The following is a 12,856-nucleotide window of genomic DNA, read 5'->3' on the forward strand; positions in this document are numbered from 1 at the left end:
CTTAAGGCCCGTACGTATAAACCGCCATGTATGAATATACTTGTAATGAAAGGCATGTAAGATGCGTCACCGAGCCGGACACGTTGTATGAGCCGGCTGGGACTCTGTAGGCCGCAGGGCGTCAACCCGTGTATATAAGGGGACGACCCGGCGGTGGCTTAGGACAAGAAACAACAGATCAAAAGCCAGGATAAGAGTTTTCGCTCCCTGGTCATCGAGACCCTAGCAATATCACCTCAACTGGACTAGGCTTTTACCTTCACCGCAAGGGGCCAAACCAGTATAAACTCCTCGTGTCCTTTGTCCTGTTTAACCCCTTTAAGCTTCCTAGTTGCGATGGCTCCACATTTAAGTCCTTTCACTAGGACATCTGCCATGACAATTCCATGACAGTTGGCGCCCACCGTGGGGCCTGCGCACGATGGACTGGAGTTCTTGAAGGGCAGCTTCGAAGGGCTCAAGGGATATGTTGTGGGCCGGATGACCAAGAGTCGTCGCGGCAAGCTCTACATCGACGACGCGGGCTGGGGCCCCGACGCGGGATCAATTGAGTACGGGTATCGGGTCGCCTTCAGCGGAATCCACGTCTTCATCGGCTAAATCAGCGAGCCGGGCCCTGAGCCGGACATCTGCACCGATATCATCGAGATGTCTCATTGCGCGAGCCCCGCCCGGACTCAGCCCGCCATGAAGAGTGCCTTCGTGGGATGCATCCATGGAGGAGAGTTCTCTGAAGAACTGGAGTCTGGCGATGAGACAGCCATCTGCTCTGACGGTGGATCGTCCATAGGTGAGACGGATTCATTGAATCAGTTACAAGACGGTGGGCTTGGGGGTTGTTCCGATGGCAGCAGTATTCCGTACCCCTTTGAGCCGCCAAGCAGAGCAAGGATCTTCATGACGGGCATGCAACCCATTCAAAACTCTACGGCTGAGGCAACAATTACCTCCGGATCAGCGGCAGCTGGGGCAGGAGGCCCTGCGCGCCTGCCGACTCAGGTGCTGATGGGTCTCATGGATAGGATGACAGCCATGTTGACTACCATGGTTAACCCGGCCGATCAAGCTCAGCACGACGCGGAAGTGGCACGGTTACGTTAGGAGGTGGTACAAGCCAAGGAAAACCTAGCAGCCGAGGACGTCAGGATGGCTGCGGAGCGGGCGGCTTTAGATGCTCAAGCTCAGCAGATTCAATCAGAGGCTTTTCAGCTCACGATGGATCTAAACGCATCAAATGAGGTCATGAGGAGAAGACACCAGAAGGCTCAGTCACGTCTGCCTTTGACTTTCGATCCTAGAAACCTCTTCCGTACACCCGGTGCAGACCCTAGTAACCCGCCAGAGGTGAACCGGGTGGCGACGCTCGGGGCTCGGCGCCGGTTCAGCCATGGGTGATGCAACCTCCTCGGATGAATATTGCTCCACCTCCTTATGTACCAACACCACCAGGTCATTATTCTAACCCTTTGGAGAACATGATTGCTGCGGCGGCGAGATTGGAGGCTCTCCCAGTGGAGGGTGACTCTCCGACGGCGATTGAAAGCCGAAGGGTCAGAGAACTTCTTCAGACGGCTCTGGCGCAGCAGGAGGCATATTCTTATAGTCGAGACAGGATTCATTCGACCCCTCGCCCAAGCCGGAGCTCGAGTAATAGAAGGCACATAGATTCAGCAGCTGTTTCAAGAAACGCCTGGCGCCATGACCAACCATGCGGGCGCGACCCGACATGTGATGGAGCTCTTAACTTAGTTGACCAGGATAGGATCCGCCAAGAGACTGAGCGGGCGGCTCAACAGGCAGTTGAGCAGGCGGCCCACCAGGCTTTTCCGGTTTATCCGACGACATCTGTAGAAGCAGGCATGGCCAGAAGGACATGAGGTGTCCCTTGCTTGGTGTCAGCTCTGCGTAATGAGCGTGTGCCAAAGGATTTCAAGGGGCCTCAAAAGGTGCCTAATTACATGGCCGATTTACAGCCAGGGGCATGGATTGAAAGCTATGAGATGGCCATGGAGCTACTGGAGGTCAGTGATGCGGCAATGGCCAAGTACTTCACCATGATGTTAGATGGAACGGCTCGCACTTGGTTGATGGGGCTGCCACCCAATTCCATCGGCTCATGGGCAGAATTAAAAGCCTGGTTTATTCAGAATTTTAAAGACACTTGCAAGCAGCCCATGTCAATTGTGGATTTAACTAATTGTAAACAAGAGGAAGGAGAGTCCACGACCCATTGGGTGCGCTGGGTCAAAGCCATAATACATTCATCTGATAAGATGGATGCCGGCTCTGTAGTCTTAATGTTGGAGAAAAATTGCCATTTTATGCCTCTGAAACAGAAGCTGGGGCGGCTCAAACGCGATTGTAATGACATGGGCCAGCTGATGGAGGCTCTAGTTAAGTATGCCGACTCTCATAGTACCAAGGATCCCGAGTCTGACAAGGAGAAGACAGGGAAGGGGAAGAAGAATGGCAAGGGTCATCAGCATAACCCAGCAAACAAGGGAGGCAATAATAACCATAAGGCTGACGGTAGCCTGGAGCTTGTGGCAAACACCATTGCATAGGGCAACAATCAGCAACATAAGGGGAGGCCACCTCCTCGGTCCGGCGGTCAGGTCGCACTCTTGAGCGGCTGTTGAATGAGCCTTGTCCAAGGCACGGTACTCAGCAGAAGCCGGCCACGCACCTATGGAAGTACTGTATGATCATGAAAGCTTTCAAGAACTCTAACATGTTCAATGGCAATCATGGCCGGGCGGCGGCTCTGGTGGCAGCGGTTTTCATGGCCCGGGCGGCGGCTCAAATGCCAACTTTCAAGGCTCTCCAGGAAATCAAGGTGGCTATAATCAACAACCTGGCCAGGGGGTTAGCAGCAGCAGCAATCCGGATATCAATACAATCCAAAGCAGTTGAATAGTGGACAGTATCATGTGTTCACCACTAGTTTGTGCAGACAGGACCAGAAACTTCATAAGAGGGCTGTGAATGCTATTGAGCCGGCGGTCCCTCGTTATTTGAGATGGTCTGAGCATCCTATTCTATGGAGTAGGGAGGATCACCCTCCCCGGGTTGATAATCCGGGTCACCTGGCCTTGGTGGTGGCACCTCAAGTTGGCGGATATAAATTCACTAAAGTACTCATGGGCAGAGGCAGTAGCATCAACATCCTCTATTATGAGACATTTCGTCGCATGGGGTTGACTGACAAAAGTCTTAAGACGTCCAACACTGTTTTTCATGGAGTGGTGCCTGGTAAGTCGGCATACCCGGTGGGTAACATTGAGCTGGAGGTAGCCTTTGGAGATGAGCATGATTCTAGGGCCGAGAAATTAACTTTTGAGGTGGTCAAAATCAAGAGCCCATATCACGCCCTGTTTGGACGATCGGCTTATGCCAAGTTCATGGGACGACCATGTTATGTTTATTTGCAGCATAAAATCCTGGGTCATAAGGGCACTATCATAGTGCATGGGAGTCGGAAGATAGCCTTGGAATGTGAGGAAGGCGATGCTGCTTATGCTGAATCTGTTTGTGCAACAAAGGAGTTGAAATTCTACAAGGATAATGTTGACCCGGTGGACATGACGTCTTTGAAAAAGCCAACTACATAGCATGAGTCGTTGCCGAAGTTTAAGTCGGCTGATGTCACAAAGCTTGTTGATTTTGTTCCGGTGACTCATCTAAGCAGTTTAGTATCAATGTTAATCTGGATCCCAAATAGGAAAGCATGCTCATCGAGTTCATCTGTGAGAACCGGGACATCTTTTCATGGAAACCTTCTGACATGCCGGGTGTACCGAGAGAACTCACTGAGCACACTCTCAATATTGATCCAAAATTTAAGCCGGTCAAGCAGTTTCTTCGGTGGTTCAATGAGGAGAGGCGCAAGGCCATTGGTGAAGAAGTGGCTCGGCTCTTGGCCGCCGGGTTCATTATTGAAGTTTTTCATCCAGAGTGGTTGGCTAACCCTGTGCTCGTGCTTAAAAAGAATGGCACCTGGCATATGTGTGGGGATTACACGGACTTAAACAAGGCTTGTCTGGCTGATCCTTTTTCTCTCCCTCGTATTGATCAAATCATTGATGCTCCGGCGGGTTGTGAGCGTTTGAGCTTTTTGGATGCTTATTCTGCTTATCATCACATCAAGATGGCAGTTAAGGACCAGGAGAAGACGGCTTTTACTACTCCATTTGGAGCCTTTTGCTATGTGTCTATGCCTTTTGGGCTCAAGAGTGCCCAGACGACTTATCAGCGATATGTGCAGAATTGTCTTCACAATTAGATTGGGCGCAATGTTCATGCTTATGTGGACAATATTGTGGTGAAGTCCAGAGAGAAGGAGATCTTGATCGATGATCTGAAGGATACCTTTGATAACCTCTGGGTCTACAAGATGATGCTTAATCCGGCCAAGTGCGTTTTTGGAGTGCCAGCGGGCAAGCTTTTGGGTTTTTTGGTTTCTAACAGAGGCATCGACGCTAACCCGGAGAAAATCAAAGCAATTACGTCTTTGGCTAAGCCGGCGTGCATCAATGACGTTCAGCGATTGGCAAGTCGTGTTGCTGCTTTAAGCCGGTTCATAAGCCGGTTAGGTGAGAAGGCTATACCGCTGTATCAAATGATGAAAAAGACAGATGATTTTGTCTGGAGTGATGCTGCTAACTCTGCCTTTGAAGATCTGAAGAGACAGCTCACTGAGCCGCCCGTTCTTGCTGATCCCGTTGATAAGGAGCCATTGTTGTTATATGGGGCTGCTAACACACGTGTTGTCGGTGTGGCCATTTTCATAGAGCGCAAAGAGTCTGGCAAGAAATATCCGGTTCAACGGCCGGTTTACTACGTCAGTGAGGTGCTCATTGAGTCCAAACAGAGATACCCACATTGGCAGAAACTTGTTTATGGGGTGTTCATGGAGAGCCGGCAGCTTAAGCATTATTTCCAGGGTCATCCTATCACTGTGGTTAGCTCTGCTCCTTTAGGAGATATCATTCAAAATACAGAAGCCACAAGACGATTTGCCAAGTGGGCCATTGAACTTGGGCCTCATGGTTTAAAGTATGTGCCACGCACTTCTATCAAATCTCAAGCACTAGTGGATTTCATCAATGCTTGGACAGAGCTGTAGATGCCTGAAGAGAAGCCGGACAACACATATTGGACTATTCATTTTGATGGGTCCAGGCAATTAGAGGGCTCGGGGGCTGGAGTTATTTTAGCTTCCTGTCGGTGTCAAAACCGGCGGATCTCGGGTAGGGGGTCCCGAACTGTGCGTCTAAGGCGGATGGTAACAGGAGGCAGGGGACACGATGTTTTACCCAGGTTCGGGCCCTCTTGATGGAGGTAAAACCCTACGTCCTGCTTGATTTATTCTTGATGATACGAGTAATACAAGAGTTGATCTACCACGAGATCGGAGAGGCTAAACCCTAGAAGCTAACCTATGGTATGATTGTATGTTGTCCTACTGACTAAAACCCTCCGGTTTATATAGACACCGGAGGGGGCTAGGGTTACACAAGGTTGGTTACAAAGGGGGAGTTATCCATATCCGTACTGCCTAGCTTGCCTTCCACGCCAAGTAGAGTTCCATCCGGACACGAGACGAAGTCTTCAATCTTGTATCTTCATAGTCCAACAGTCCGGCCAAAGGATATAATCCGGTTGTCCGGATCCCCCCTAATCCAGGACTTCCTTAGTAGCCCCAGAACCAGGCTTCAATGACGATGAGTCCGGTGTGCAGTGTTGTCTTCGGCATTGCAAGGCGGGTTCTTCTCCATATTTCGAACGTTTGTAAAGCAGTGTCCGGTCCCATAAATATTCGGACCTCTTGGCTTCTGTGCCCAATAAGGGCTATCTCCCATGCGTCGAATGAATACGAGGCGCCAGGGCATTTTTACATTCACCCCCTATCCAGATAAATAAATTGTCTATTAAAGGGATGGGGATTCTTAGATCCGATACATACCATCCTCCCCCAACAAGAATCCATCAGAGCGCATTTCGGAAAGATCCATTCCAGCATGGACGACCTCCGCAGCTCCTCCTCCCGCCCCCGTAGCCCTAAGCCCAGTGATTGGGAGAGGTGTTCAGTCCCACACAGTCGATTAGTCGAACTGCAAACTAAGGGATTTCTCCCTCCGGCGTATATGGTACCCGTTCGAGCCGGGCTTGCCACCTACAATGGCGGGGAGCAAGCGGAGAGCTTTCCCTGTCCCTCTATGGGGGAGCGGGTATGCCTTGTTCCTTATTTATTAAGGGGACTTGGATTTCCAATTCATCCGTTCCTCTGCGGGCTCCTGGAATTCTACGGCCTCCAATTACACAATTTCACCCCTGCCTCCATTCTACATATCGCCGGCTATGTTGCTCTCTGCGAGTTGTTCCTGGGATGCGAGGCTCACTTCGAGCTGTGGAAAAGGCTATTTTGCCTCATCCCTCGCACATAGAGGGGGTCACTTTATCAAGTGGGTGGAGCCGAAATATGGCGCATCGCCGGTACCAGATACCTGTCTGGTACCCCGAAGAAGTCATTCGAAGACTGGCCTTCGGAATGGTTTTATATGGAGGTAGTTCCCCTTCCGGACCCTGTTCGCCGGGGTCTTCCTGAGTTCAGCAATGCCCCTCTGAAGAAACGCCAAGTTGGCGCCCATGGAGCCCCCAGGTGGAAGAAAATTGATAAGTCCTATACCTGATGAACCGGATTAAAGCACTGGCTCAATCAGGATTGATAGTAATCGAAGTTATGTCGATTTGCATAATGCGGGGAGTGCAACCACTTCAATATCGTGGGCACCCCTTGTGGTGTTTTAACGGGGCAGATGATGCCACCTGCTGCAGGCGTAAGGGTTCGGACAATGCTGCCGCTTTAGAAAAAATTCTGTCTGAATTGTTCAAGGGAGAGGAAGAGGAGTTCATCCACATCAAGCCACGGGATGGATTCTCCATGTACAATCCTCCAAGCTGGGTAAGTTATATCTCCTTACTCCCATTTTTCCCGCATTCTTTGTCGTGGGTATTCACCTTGCCACTTGGCGGCAGGAACTGCGAAAAGCCATAAAGGAGATCAGCAGCCCTTCCCCACAACCAGAGGACCCTGACCGGGCCCTCGACTCCGGACTTGAAGAAGATCCGGTTATATTCGTGGAGCTGATAGACCGACAGTTCTATTAGTTAAGCTGCGATGATGCCATGGTGGCCATTACGGCCGACTATCCCGGACTGCTTCCTGCATCGCACGTAAGAAAACCAAAAAATCCCAACTCCAAAAACTAGGATCCCCTGTTAGACACTTCACCTACCATATACATATGGCGTTTTTACAGGGAAGGCATTCGGGACGCCCTGCCGAACCCGCAGCAACTTGCCAACAAGAGGCACCGAGGCCGGGCAGGCCAAAAAGGAAGGCGGTCAGGACGGAGACGCCGGCGCAAAGGTATAATAGAAACCCCGCTCCATGGTTGTCGTCTTTCTCGAAATGTAACGACGCCCGTGTTTCTTTAACAGAAAAAACGCTCGCCGGAATATGTCCGGCAATGTTGCTAATCATGCTTCCACCAGTCGGGCGCCAGGACCGGACATAGAGGCGGAAGCCGATATGGGGCGGGCGCCGGATAACCCCCCTACAGAGGATGCGGATAGATTATCCGCTAAAAACTCAGAAGTGGAAAGCGCCATGAATCATAGGCGCCGCCGGGCCGTACTCCGTGACGCTTGTTTCTCACCAGAGGCATTTGATGCCTTCAATTCTGGAGAGGCGTACCTCTGTGCTGCTCAAGATGGTCTAGCCAGAGTCACGGATCAGTATGTAAAGGACGTACGGGTAAGTAAATCTGATGATTTATATGTATCAGTAGCCCCTAAGACTTGAAACAGTTAGCAGAACTGATTTAAGGATCATCTTTATTGTGCAGGTTCTTACAGAGAAGAATACTAGGCTATCACAGGAGCTGGAGGAATGCAACACTCAACTGCAGTCCGCTGTTGCCGCATTGAAGGAACTGAAAAAGTCTCCCGCTTGTAACATTTACTTTAAAGAATGGTGGTGACCATATAGTGTGCAGCGTGGCTGTAGATCTAACAATAGATGTTGAAGATGAATCCGGAGAAAATCCGGAGGACCAGCATGTCGTGCGACAGCTAGAGGCTAGCAAACACGTGCTAACTGAGGTTAGGCGGGAGAAAAACAATCTCCAAGACGCCAATATCAAGCTGAGCGTGGAACTAAAAGACGTTCAAGCCCAGCTTGCAGACTGTGAGAAGGAGAATAAGCGGCTTCGGCGCCGCATTTTCAGTATGTGCTTGAACGAATACTTTTGAAGGAGTTCGGCGAAGAAGCCGACTAACAGCGTTATGTCTGTAGGTATGCTGACGGGTCGTCCCGCGGAGGAAATGCCTGGGTCTGCGGGTGATCTTCTATCCGAGCTCTCACATCTGCACGAACAAGTTTGGCAGGTGATGCAAGGTGTTGCCCAGGCCTTGTGGCCATCTTTCTCCCTGCCAGTAGGCGTTGTAGAGCTTATGGAGAAGCTCAAGGGAGCACGGCGGCGCTTCCGATTATGGAAGATATCGGCCTGCCATCAAGGTGCCAGAGAAGCCTGGGCCATGGTGAAGACGCGGTATACCAAAGCTGACCCAAATCACATGGCCGAGGTCGGACCTGTGGGGCCTGACGGAAAAGAGATCCCCGTTAGCTTAGTTTATGGGCAAGTAGAATTAGCCGCAAAGTATTCCCAACAGGATTGTAGGCTAGATCGCCTGTTGGATGGTATAGAAGAGGAATTTAGTCAGTCTGCATGACTATGTAATTAAAGTGACATGTATAATGCCTTCTAGCCGGATTGTAGCTCATTTATCTTGGCGGACCTTTTCCCTTCAACCTCGGGACCCGAGAGTCCGGAGTGTATCCGAATACCCGCTCAGTTATATAAGAACCGGGGTATGCATGGATACCAGGCTAGGGGTCATTAGTGCTTGAACGGACAAGTGCCCAACTAGTTATGTTATATTACATGTGTAGTAAGAAACATCTTCCAGGGAGAATAGTTCTGTTAAGGGTTCCTTTCCCTGGGTGTGCATGCCCTAAGGTGCATGTCCGGACTGTGATAAGAAGTGCAAGAAAAATCATCTGGGGGCAGATATGGAAAATAAATAAAAATCATCTTTTGTTCACCGACCGAATATTCCCTTAAGAACGCTAGCTTTCGGCTTCACCCAGTCTGAGGTACACATCCGGCTGACCCGGCAGTAAAAATCATAGAGGTGCTTCCCTTATGCCCTAGCCGAATTAACGGGAACGTAGGGCATAAATACAAGAGCCAGGAAACCCAGCTTGGCCAAAACTTAAGTCATATCGATGCATATAATGGCGAAAAAAGGTACATGCGGAAGTATAACACATGTGCGGGGCATGAGGCCCAGATAAATAATTAAGCTTCTGTGAAAGAAACCCCCAGGTATGATGAGCGCGGCTAGTCTGATGAAGTATAATACAAGAGCCAGGCAACCCAGCTTGGCCAAAACTTAAGTCATATTGAAGGCCTAGAGAAAGAATAAAAGAAAGAAAGAAAGGAAAACAAGACAGGTAATGTATATGCAAAAAAATGGACAGAGGAAGGGGATGAACATAGAGTCCGGTGCTAGGCGTAGAATCTTCGGAGCCTGGCCGCGTTCCATGGGTTCGGCTCAAGTCGATTAGTCGATGCATCCCGCAGTGGGTATGCTCCACCGGTCAGAACTTGGTCAATAATGAAGGGACCTTCCCATTTGGGATCGAGCTTGTTCTTTTTCTTATCCGGCAGACGTAGAACTAGTTCACAAATGTTATAAGTTTTGGCCCGTACTTCTCTGCTTTGGTATCTGCGAGCCTGTTGCTGATAAAATGCGGAACGGGCTTTTGCTACGTCGCGCTCCTCCTCCAGCGTGTCCAGACTGTCCTGCCGATCAAGCTCGGCTTCTCTTTCTTCATACATGCACACTCGAGGTGAGTCATGAATTATGTCACAGGGCAAGACTGCCTCTGCGCCGTACACCATAAAGAAGGGTGTATATCCGATACTACGATTCGGCATGGTCCGCAGCCCCCAGAGTATGGAGTCGAGCTCCTCTACCCAGTGCGTGTTAGACTCTGTTAAGGAACGCACTAATCTGGGTTTAATGCCGCTCATTATAAGACTGTTTGCTCGCTCAACTTGGCCGTTGGTTTGTGGGTGATAGACTGAAGCGTAATCAAGCTTGATGCCCATTTTGCTGCACCAGAGTTTTACCTCATCGGCCATGAAGTTCATGCCATTGTCAGTGATGATGATGTGGGGGACGCCATAACGGTGTACGACCCCGGATATGAAGTCTATCGCCGGTCCGGATTCGGCTATTTTAACAGGTTTGGCCTCTATCCATTTGGTGAATTTATCCACCATGACCAGTAAGTATTTTTTCTTATGGGTTCCCCCTTTAAGGGGTCCAACCATGTCAAGCCCCCAGACCGTGAAGGGCCACGTAATGGGGATTGTTTGGAGGGCGGTGGGTGGCATGTGGCTTTGATTTGTAATAAGCTGGCAACCGGCGCAATGTTGGACCAAGTCCTGTGCATCTGCCCGGGCCGTTGGCCAATAGAATCATGTATGGAAGGCCTTGCTTACAACAGCCCGGGCTGCAGCGTGGTGACCGCCGAGTCCGGCGTGAATTTCTGCCAAAAGGTTCCGCACTTCCTCTTCGGAGATGCATCTTTGAAGGACTCCGATAGTGCTTTTTTTGTATAATTCTCCCTCATGGACCCTGTAGGCCTTGGATCGCCGCACTATGCAGCGTGCCTCATTTTGGTCCTCCGGAAGTTCCTGTGTAGTTAGGTACGCAAGGAATGGTTCTGTCCACGGGGCAATGATGGCCATTATTACATGGGCTGGAGGTGTTATTTCGGTGGCGGAGCCTCCGATTGTGTCAGAGTGTTCGGTATCGAGTATTTTGGCCGGGTCCGAACTATTGTTACCGGTGTCCCCTTCCCATACTACAGATGGCTTGAAAAACCTCTCCAAAAATATGTTGGGGGGACGCATCGCGTTTTGCACCGATGCGGGCGAGGATATCCGCCGCCTGATTGTTTTCCCAAGCCACATGGTGAAATTCGAGCCCCTCGAACCGAGCTGACATTTTTAGGACGGAGTTCCGATAGGCCGCCATTTTCGGATCCTTGGCGTCAAAGTCTCCATTTTTTTGGGATATTGCGAGGTTTGAATCCCCATGCACCTCCACGCATTGAATGCCCATGGAGACTGCCATCCGAAGACCATGCAACAGAGCTTCGTATTCGGCTGCGTTGTTGGAGTCTGTATACAATATTTGCCGTACGTACTAACCGGTATCTCCGGTTGGGGACGTCAGGACGACGCCAGCCCCTAGACCAGCCAGCATTTTAGAACCGTCGAAGTGCATTATCCAATTGGAGTATGCGCCATACTCTTTAGGGACTTCGGCCTCCGTCCATTCAGCGACAAAGTCGGCCAATACTTGCGACTTAATGGCTCGTCGAGGTTTGTATGTTATGTCGAACGGGAGGAGCTCAATGGCCCATTTGGCAATCCGGCCCGTAGCGTCGCGGTTGTTTATAATATCATTAAGTGGCACTTTCGAGGCTACTATAATCGAACACTCTTGAAAGTAGTGTCGCAGCTTCCGGGATGCCATGAATACCACATAGGCTACCATTTGATAATGTGGGTACCGTGATTTGCATGGAGTGAGGACAGTGGATACATAGTATACCGGCTTTTGAAGAGGGAATTTATGTCCGTCAGCTTCTCGTTCGACGACGAGCACTGCGCTTACAACTTGATGAGTTGCCGCAATGTACAACAGCATTGGTTCGCCGATGTTTGGCGCGGCCAGGATTGGTTGGTTGCCAAAATGGCCTTTATTTCTTCCAATCCGGCTATGGCAGCGTCCGTCCACTCGAAGTGTTCGGTGCGCCGAAGGAGGCGATAAAGGGGTAAAGCCTTTTCTCCTAAGCGGGAGATAAAGCGGCTTAGAGCCGCCACGCATCCAGTTAACTTCTGGATTTGTTTGAGGTCTGTTGGGGTAGCCAACTGTGACAAAGCTCGGATTTTGGCCGGATTAGCTTCAATACCTCTACTGGAGACAATGAAACCCAGGAGCTTTCCGGCTGGTACGCCGAAAACGCATTTTTCCGGATTGAGCTTGATGTCGTATGTTCGGAGGTTGTCGAATGTGAGCCTCAAGTCGTCTATCAAAGAGTCGACGTGTTTGGTTTTGACGACCACATCGTCTACGTATGCCTCTACTGTTTTGCCGATTTGTTTCTCCAGACATGTCTGAATCATGCGCTGATATGTTGCGCCGGCGTTTTTGAGCCCAAAAGGCATTGTGTTGAAACAGAAGGGACCGTATGGTGTGATGAATGCCGTTGCGGCTTGGTCGGACTCCGCCATCTTGATTTGGTGGTAACCGGAGTATGCGTCGAGGAAACACAATGACTCGTGTCCTGCGGTAGCATCAATAATTTGATCGATGCGGGGGAGGGGGAAGGGATCCTTTGGGCAAGCTTTATTGAGGTCCTTGAAATCGACACAAAGGCGCCAGGATTTATCCTTCTTTGGTACCATCACCAGGTTTGCTAGCCAGTCCGGGTGTTTTATTTCTCTGATGAATCCGGCCTCCAATAACTTGGCTAGTTCCTCTCCCATGGCCTGTCTCTTAGGTTCGGAGAAACGCCGAAGAGCTTGCTTGACCGGCTTGAATCCCTTTAGGATATTGAGGCTATGCTCGGCCAGCCTGCGTGGGATTCCTGGCATGTCTGAGGGATGCCAGGCGAATATGTCCCAATTCTCGCGCAGGAACTCTCGTA

The sequence above is a fragment of the Triticum aestivum genome, chromosome 3A, assembly GCF_018294505.1.
Source record: "Triticum aestivum cultivar Chinese Spring chromosome 3A, IWGSC CS RefSeq v2.1, whole genome shotgun sequence".
In the NCBI taxonomy this organism is placed as follows: domain Eukaryota; kingdom Viridiplantae; phylum Streptophyta; class Magnoliopsida; order Poales; family Poaceae; genus Triticum; species Triticum aestivum.